Consider the following 8,421-nt stretch of genomic DNA (forward strand, 5'->3'; position numbering starts at 1 on the left):
GGCAAGCACAAATCTGTTCTCTATGTTTGTGAGTCTATTTCTGCTTCATAATAGGTTCATTTGTGTCATATTTTAGATTTCACACATCAGTGATACCACACAGTACTTCTCTTTCTGACGTCACTTAGGATGGTAATCTCTAATTGCATCTATGTTGCTGCAGGTGGCATTATTTTGTTCTTCTAGCTGAGGAGTACTCCATTGTATATATGTGCCACATCTTCATTCATTCATCTGTTGTTGGACATTTAGGTTGTTTCCACATGTTGGCTGTTGTGAATAATGCTGCTGTTTAACATAGGGGTGTGTGTGTCTTTTTTAATTATGTCAGCAGAGTAAAGATCAGATTGGCGTCACTAAATGATTCATGAGTCAGGCAGCCTCTCATCTAGCAGATAGAAAGGACCTCCACTGAGCTGTAGAAGAGGAAAGGTGGGAACGGGGCAGAAACAGGAAATTATTAGCAAAAAATACATTATTTCAGGGAAGGTCATCCTCCTAAGAGGAACAGAAGGGTTCTGCTGACTGGGCAATTCCAGACTGACTGGTTAAAGGTTACATTTCTGCAGGAGGTTGAAACTGCAGTTAGGTTAGGTATTAAAGTCTTGGTTTGGTGATGTGGGGTTAGCACAAAGGACTCCATATTGGGCCTGAGTAATAGAAATTTTACATTTGTATAGCAACGTATAAATCTATAGGGAACTGATAAGCACTTATCAGTGCTTTTGTACTTAGAAAGTAAGTGCTTTTGTATTTACAAAGTACCTTTAAATTCTGGTACAGAATGATCTCTAGTATACTTTAAAGGAAAAAGCAGGGTGCAGAACAAGGTGTATAGTGTACTTTCATTTATAGGGAGGAAATAAATCTACTTAAGCAGATCTATATTAGTATAGTCTATCCATATTTGGGGGCAGAAACTGTCTAACAAACCCTGGATTTGTTTCAAATAGGACACTTTAAAACTTAATTTGGATGACAGTGAGACCCACTTTGTTTTATCAAATGTGTTCTGGATTTACATAGCAAAGTAAGAAAGTACTTAACTCCTATGGTATATCATTCTTCATGTCCTTAGAGGAAGCAAAGTGTATGAGCTATTTATTGTGCATAACTAATTACCCAAAATTTGGTGGATTAAAACAACAGTAAACATTCATTATCTTTCACAGTTTATGTGGGTCAGCAGTTAGGGAGCAGCTTGGATGGTTTCTGGCTTGACATCTCTTAAGGTTATATAGTCAAGATACTAGCTGGGATGGTAGTCATCTGGTCTGATTCTGTGGTGGCTCGTTCACATGGATAACAAGTTCATGCTGGTGGTGGAAAGCCTCAGTTCCTTCCACTGTCAGCCTCTTCCAGGGCTGCTTGAGTGTCCTTATGATACAGCAGCTGGCTTATCCCAGAACAAGGCAGGAGCCTCAATCCCACCTCTGACCTTGCCTCAGAGGTTACTCACTCACTTCCTCATTCTTTTGCTCATTGTTTGAACACTAACGAGTATACTGCAATACAGTTTTGACACTAACCATCTGGAATTAATGCAGACCCCCCCCCCCACCCAGGTCAAAGGACATGACCCCCAGGAAGACTGCCCTTACTTTAGATGTCAGCTGTATTTTGAAGGATCCTCAGGACACTTCTACTTCTGACCAACTGGCTGCAGATTCAGGAATGCCAATGACCCTGTAAGAACCCATTTTGGGTTTTGTTGGTTTTGTATGTTGTTTTTCTGTTCTCCATTTATCTGAGCTCTAATATTTATTTTTCCCTTCTTGCTGCTTTGGGTTTAGTTTTACTCTTTTTCTAGTTCCTTAATGTATAAAGTCAGGTTGTAGGTTTGATACCCTTCTTTCTCAGTTTTACCATTTACAACTATAAATTTCTCTCTCAGCACTGCTTTTGCTGCATCCTGTAAGTTTTGGTATGTTGTGTTTGTTTTCTTTTGTCTCAAGATTTTTCTTTTTTGACTGCACTGTGTCTTCATTACAACATACAGGCTTAGTTGCCATGTGGCGTCTTAGTTCCATGACCAGGGATTGAACCCATGTACCCTGCATTGGAAGGTGGATTCTTAATCACTGGACCACCAGGGAAGTTCTTGCCTCAAGATATTGTCAAAGTTCCCTCGTGATTTCTTCGTTGACCTGTTGGTTGTGTCAGAGTATGTTGTTTAATTTCCACTGGTTCATTTACTGTAAATTCCAGAGATTTGTAGTCTCCCTCTAGGAACAAGGGGCAGTCAAAATTTTTTATTATACAGTGGTTACATAGATCAACCTTGATTCATTTTTAGAACAGATTATTAAAGGGGTTGAATACCAGGGGCAGTAATAAGGGGGGACCATCTTAAAGCTGACTACTACATAAAGTCATTTGACTCAGATCTAGCTGGCACAAGAGCTACATTGAAAGTTCCTGTTCTATCTTTTCATCCTCTTAAGTCAAATTTTTTAATATAAAAAATTTACTTTTATAAATGAAAAGTAAATTACTTTTTTTCCTGTATCAGCAGCAGCAGTAAACAAATGAGTTTAGGGACCCAGAAATGCCTAGTAAAGCACCAACTTTACAGAATGTATGTGTAAGTTTTATAGATCACAGTGTATAGTTGTTATAATAGTAACCTAGTTAGTAGTTACAGTAGTTATAGTAGTAATATATATATTATATATATTATTATATATATAATAGTAGTTATAGTAGTAACCTCTATTCCACTTTCTTTCTCTATGAATTTGCCTCATCTAGGTACCTCATGTAAGTGGACTTTATACAGTATTTGTCCTTTTTTGTCTGATTTACTTTTGCAGATATTTACAGTTTAAGTGTTATGTTCAATAGCAATAAACTGCTGATGTTTTTACATGTTTGCATTGGGTGATCATGGTACAGTATATACTGTTTTACCTGTGGTTAGTTTACAAACTTTTTATTGTTCACTCTTAATCTTAGGTAGTTGAAGATAATTCTGAGTAAGATGATACACATGGTTTTTCCTATTAAGTATTTAAACATCACCTTTGAAGTACAGTACTGCTTTTAAACACAGATGTTTTACATAGAATCATTTCATGGCTATAAAAACTTAGAATATATTACTGATTTGTGTAACATGAAATTGACATGTATCTCTCATTTTATATAATACTAGTTTTTATATAAATCTAACTTTTTGTGTATACTTAGATATTTTTTCTGGCTATTGCTTCTGCTTTACTGATAATACTGAATTTGGTGGTATGGTTGGATATTTTCTTTTAAACAATATGCAATCCAAGCAGGTTTTTTTTTTTTTTTTTCTGTTTTTAAATGTTACTTTTAAAAAGTAAGCTCCTGTAGAAATACCTATCTTAATCCTTCTGTTTTTTAATTTATTTTGTATTTCCAGGTGCTTCTACATTGTCTTCTGGAGTGGGGTAGTCCTGCTTCTCTTATCCAGTCACCTTCCCTGTTGAAATGTGGATGTTTCTTCTCTACACGTTGCCTCCGTGACTTGCACTGGAAAGGCTGCTCTTCTTTTTGCTCCCACTCAGATTCCGCAAAGAGAAGCCCTGGGCACAGTCCTTCCGCCAAGTTCTCCTGGAAGAGAGGAGCAGCTGAATCACAAAGAAATTATTTCAAAAGCTGAAGGCTGATGTCTCGTTTGAAGCAGATGCTATGATGGTGATATTTGTGAATTCTTTACCTTTTGTTCCAAACAAGAAGACTGAATATAAATAGCAGGTATCAGTATCACATCAGGGTTCTGGGGTTTTTTTGTCTTCCAGTTTTAATCACTATCATGATAAGCACAGTTAAGACTTAAAACAGTAAATTCTAGATATATGTTCTAATTTGAAATGAAAGAGATGCTTAAAGAAATGGCTTACACATGTATCTAAATCCTGGCTTATCCTTTGACATGGATTTACTAGATAAGAACAAAGGTCCTGATTTGCAATAAAACCGTTGATGTGATAAAGAAGTAAAAAGACAAGATATCACAAGGTTACTTCCATATGTGAATAAACCATCACAAACCTATAAATAGCTGTTTTTACATATGTAAGTCCACAGTTTGGGATGATAAGAGGAATTTTTCTCCTGGAGAAGGAAGCTGTGGTTGACTTCATTCTCAGAAATCTTTGGATATTTGGTATTTTTAAATGTTTTTTCATTCATCTAAGGAATGACCACATTGTGCAGATGCTAACCTTATGAATGCATGCTTGGGTTTAGTGAAAGATTGGTAAAAGGAAACAAGTTTTGACTCCAGTGATGGAACCCTCTTCACCTCTGGAGCATGAGAGACCTACTGTATTACAAAGTGTTTCATTCTTTTTTGTGGAGTCTTATATAGCGCTTGAGACTTGGTTTTACATGCTGCTAAGGCTGGAAGAAAAGTGGCATAAGTGGATTTTCTGTTCAGGGGATGTGATGGACCCTACAGTATGACCTGCCTCAGCTGTGGACATAGAGGAGTGGAGGAAAAAAGGAGGAAACTTTCCGTATTATTCCTTTCCCTTGGAAAAATAAGTGAAAGTGCTTTATGCAGCTCTGAGTTTATGGCATTTCACATTCTTACAGCTCTGTTTTTTGTAAAAGCATAAATAACTTTTTTCCTTTGACCCAAGATGGGTTCTTGGCTATTTGTTTTTCTAGGCAATAGGTGTAATGTCTGACTGAAAAGGCTTGGACTCAGGTAACTTTCTCCAGTTGGAACTGAACTTTCTCATCAGAGAATGGACCTCAGAGGAAATGTACCCAAACGTGATTGGTTCCGTGTAGATTTAGAAAAATTCAGAGTGTGAAAAAAAGGGGGGGAGAAACCCTCAAACAGGAAAAATAATTCCAATAAGAAAAGTAATGCACTTCCTTTCTGTGAAAACATGTATTATCTGATGAACAGTCTATAGGGTAAAGCTGTCCTTGCTTCCAAATCAACAGAGGACCACTGTATGAATTTCCAGGTCTTTACATAAGAAGGAAACCTTTTATAATAAGTCTGTGAGTAGAGAAAGAATTTAAAGCTGCTTCAATGAAATTAAGATCAAATCATCTTAGATTATCTCTGTGATATACAGAATGTTTGCCCAGGGTCATACGTGCTGTGCTGCTGAAATCTTGGGAAAGATTTATCAGAATTTGAGAGTGATAGAAATAGCCAAAATTGGAAAATAATTGAGTATTCTTAATCATTAGTTAAATTGGTCAGCTAGTTTGCATTGACATAAAACATTTTGGCAAAATAATTACATGATAAAGATAAAATATAATTTCTCTTAATTGCGAGCAATTACTCAGTGCTGTAAAACATAGTCAAAGTAGCTTGGATAAAGGTAACTTAAATTTTTCTCTTAGTAACTTCTCAGCCATTTCCTGATGTTTTCTCTCAGTATTTTGGAATTGTTAAAAACTGTAGGAATGCTTTAGGAATGGAACCTGCCTATATAAGTCCCGTTGGTACGTTGAAAATATCAACATTTGTTTGTTAAAGCCATCTCCTCCCCCCGCCCTTTTTTTTTTTTGGCAAGAATCTTTTGGCAGAGTATAGCAGAGACGTGTACCAGCAGCACCAGTGAAACTGTCTCTTTTCCACTTGTTTAAATATGTGTGTGTATCAGACTCATCTTCTCAAGTTGCTTTACATATTTTCATTTCACAGCTAAGAGACCACTGCTTAATGCTTTCTTTCAAATTGTTTCTGCATCTTCCATGATTTTCATCAGATGGCATTTAACAAAATGGGTATATTCCAGTTGTATTTGCCCGGTGTTTACTTATTGCATCCACATTGTTTTCCTGATGTATTTTGTTCCACTTCATGATGGCAAAAGCTATAATTTTAGGCAGGACTATGCCTCTTTCTGTAGCTGTGCCTACTTCCTTTACTTTGCTTATCCATGTTAGCTGGCATTTTTTTCTTTTAAAAAGTTGAACAAAAACGGGATATGTGCAATAGAAATATATATATATGTATATTTTTTTCTAAATACTTGTGGACAAATGTTACAAGTTGTTTAAGAACAACAAAATCACCAATGTCTTCCATTTTGAGATGTGTATAGTTTTGTAAGCATTAGTGCTTGGTAGCATATTATAGTGCCATGTTAGGGGTTAGTGCATGAGCTTAGTAATACTTTAAACTTCAGGATGAATTACAGAAAATAATAGTGTAAAAAGATTGGGAAATCTAGACTTTTTTTTTTTTTTTTCTCATAAATATCTGAATCTGTGATATTCTCCCTGGGGAAAAAGAGATTAAAGCCAAAAGTACTCATTTAGGAATAGAAATGTGGGGTCACAACATGAGATACTGTCTTTGAGGATATTTAAGCTTTCCATGAGGTAGCTGGAAAGCAGTTGCCTTTGTGTCTTTATGAAACCTTACATCAAAACAAGGCCCTATTTCATGATTTGGCTTTGCTCTCTCAAGTTTGAAGTGAAATTGTTCTTACACTGTTTTCACATTGTATGTCTGGTAGGTTTATTGTTTTTCCACTCCTTTTGCATCAGATTATTTTATATTTTGCATGTTACCAAGATTTTGTGTTTATTGCTCAAGTGACTGTTTTTCTGATCTGCAGGCCATTTATGCTTCCATCTACAGTATGCTACGGGTTAACAGAACAACACTGATCAGTAGTTCAGAGTGTCCTAGATGAATTTCTCATGGGTTTTTCCTGTTTTTAAATCTGCTGAATTGTGTATTGATGGGATTCCAGACCTTTTCATGAGAATTGGAAATGAAGCTAACTGGAGCCTACCTAGGCTGCCATGTGTTAACTCTCTGCTTGGTTATAGTGATTGCCTCAGACAGCTTTCACTTTTTTCTGCTTTCCTCGTAGAAATAAAAGTTTGTTTTGTTCTGAAAGCATAGCTTTCTGTAGAAAAGAAATTCCTACCTCTAAAAGCTTTCTTGAGAACTTGGAAATGGCAGTTTTCTGCTGTGGTTTTTAGATCTCAGGAGAGTTCAGGATAGACACAGATTCTACAGTTAGTATGATAGGAAATGCAAAACATTTTTAATGTGGTGTGACACGTGCAGAAGCAGGCTTAAACAAATTGACTCTTGGGCAGCAGATCTCCAGGGACCCAGGTTTTAGATTCTAAGATTGTACTTAAAAGTGGTTGTACTCTTGGTTCAAGTAGTTTAGTGCCTGGGAGAATCCACTTCTGCAAAGCATTTAAACGTTTTTAAAAATACCTCTGCAAAGGTAATGAATGCAAAATAGCAGAGTATATAGGAAAGGATATTTCCTATTGCAAAAAAAAAAAGCCATAAAACAAGCTCATAATTTTCAAGAGGTAGAATTTCAGTAGCAATAACAGTTTTGCATGTATAATAAGTTGCATTAGCAAGATTGTACAATAGACTACTACTTGAATTTGAGACTGCGATCAACAGAATTCCATGAAAGGAAAAAGATGTTTTAGATAAAGAGTGTATAAAGGTACTTAAAAAAAACTATGAATGTACATGAATATATCATTATGTGAGAAATAGCAACTTTTGTGTAAGTCAAAGTTTAAATACTTTACTTGGTTGCTAGAGCAGAGGTTCTTTAGAGCCTCGTTAAATTAACCTTATCTGATGGATATCTTATCTTAACCTGGAAACATACCCCTGCTGACGTATCCCCACCGAAGCACATCGTGTGGGGATTTTGCTCATGACGTTTCTTTTAGCAACAGGCCATTTATAAAATGGCATACATTTTGCTTTGTCACCTCATCTTTCTCCATTAGTTTCCTGGGTACGTTTTTTAAAAGAAAAGTTTGTTGTGTGTATATATTTATGGTTTAAAAAACAAACCAAGAGCTTGGATAACTGGCTTTTCCTCATGCCTATTAGTATAGGGGAGTTAGGATTTCAAGGTGTTAAGCAAAAGGATTGAAAGGAATGGCCAAAGACAGTACATCATCTAATGTAGATGTGCCAAAGCCTGTGGTTTATGACAGCTTATTTTATCAGGAACCCAGCAAACTAGTTTCTTGATCTGCAGAACAACACAGCTCTCACATCTAGATGTAATTGTGGAACAAGGGCGACTACTTTTACCTCATGTTCATCTTGGCCATTTAGTACCTTGAAGATTCCCCAAAACTGTGTGTTCCCTTGTTTCCCAGGGGGGAAAGCTGAAAGATAAATAGAGTGGATCTAAGAAAATAGTGCCTCTTGAATACTAAATTCTTAAATGGCAACTCCAAAGGATAGAGAAAAGGCTCTATTATTAAATGATTATAGCTCCTCTTTATATGTCCTATGCCTTCAGTTGGTGTTAGAGGCATTGGAATAATCAAGCAATATTCAGACATCTGCACGATCATGAGGACACCACTGCATGTTACAGTGATGTCAACAGTTGAGTTACTTAGAACAATTAAAGATTACCCGCAACAGCCACATAACAGTTCTAAATGCTCAAATGTGCTCTT

Source organism: Ovis aries, chromosome 7 (assembly GCF_016772045.2).
Source record: "Ovis aries strain OAR_USU_Benz2616 breed Rambouillet chromosome 7, ARS-UI_Ramb_v3.0, whole genome shotgun sequence".
In the NCBI taxonomy this organism is placed as follows: domain Eukaryota; kingdom Metazoa; phylum Chordata; class Mammalia; order Artiodactyla; family Bovidae; genus Ovis; species Ovis aries.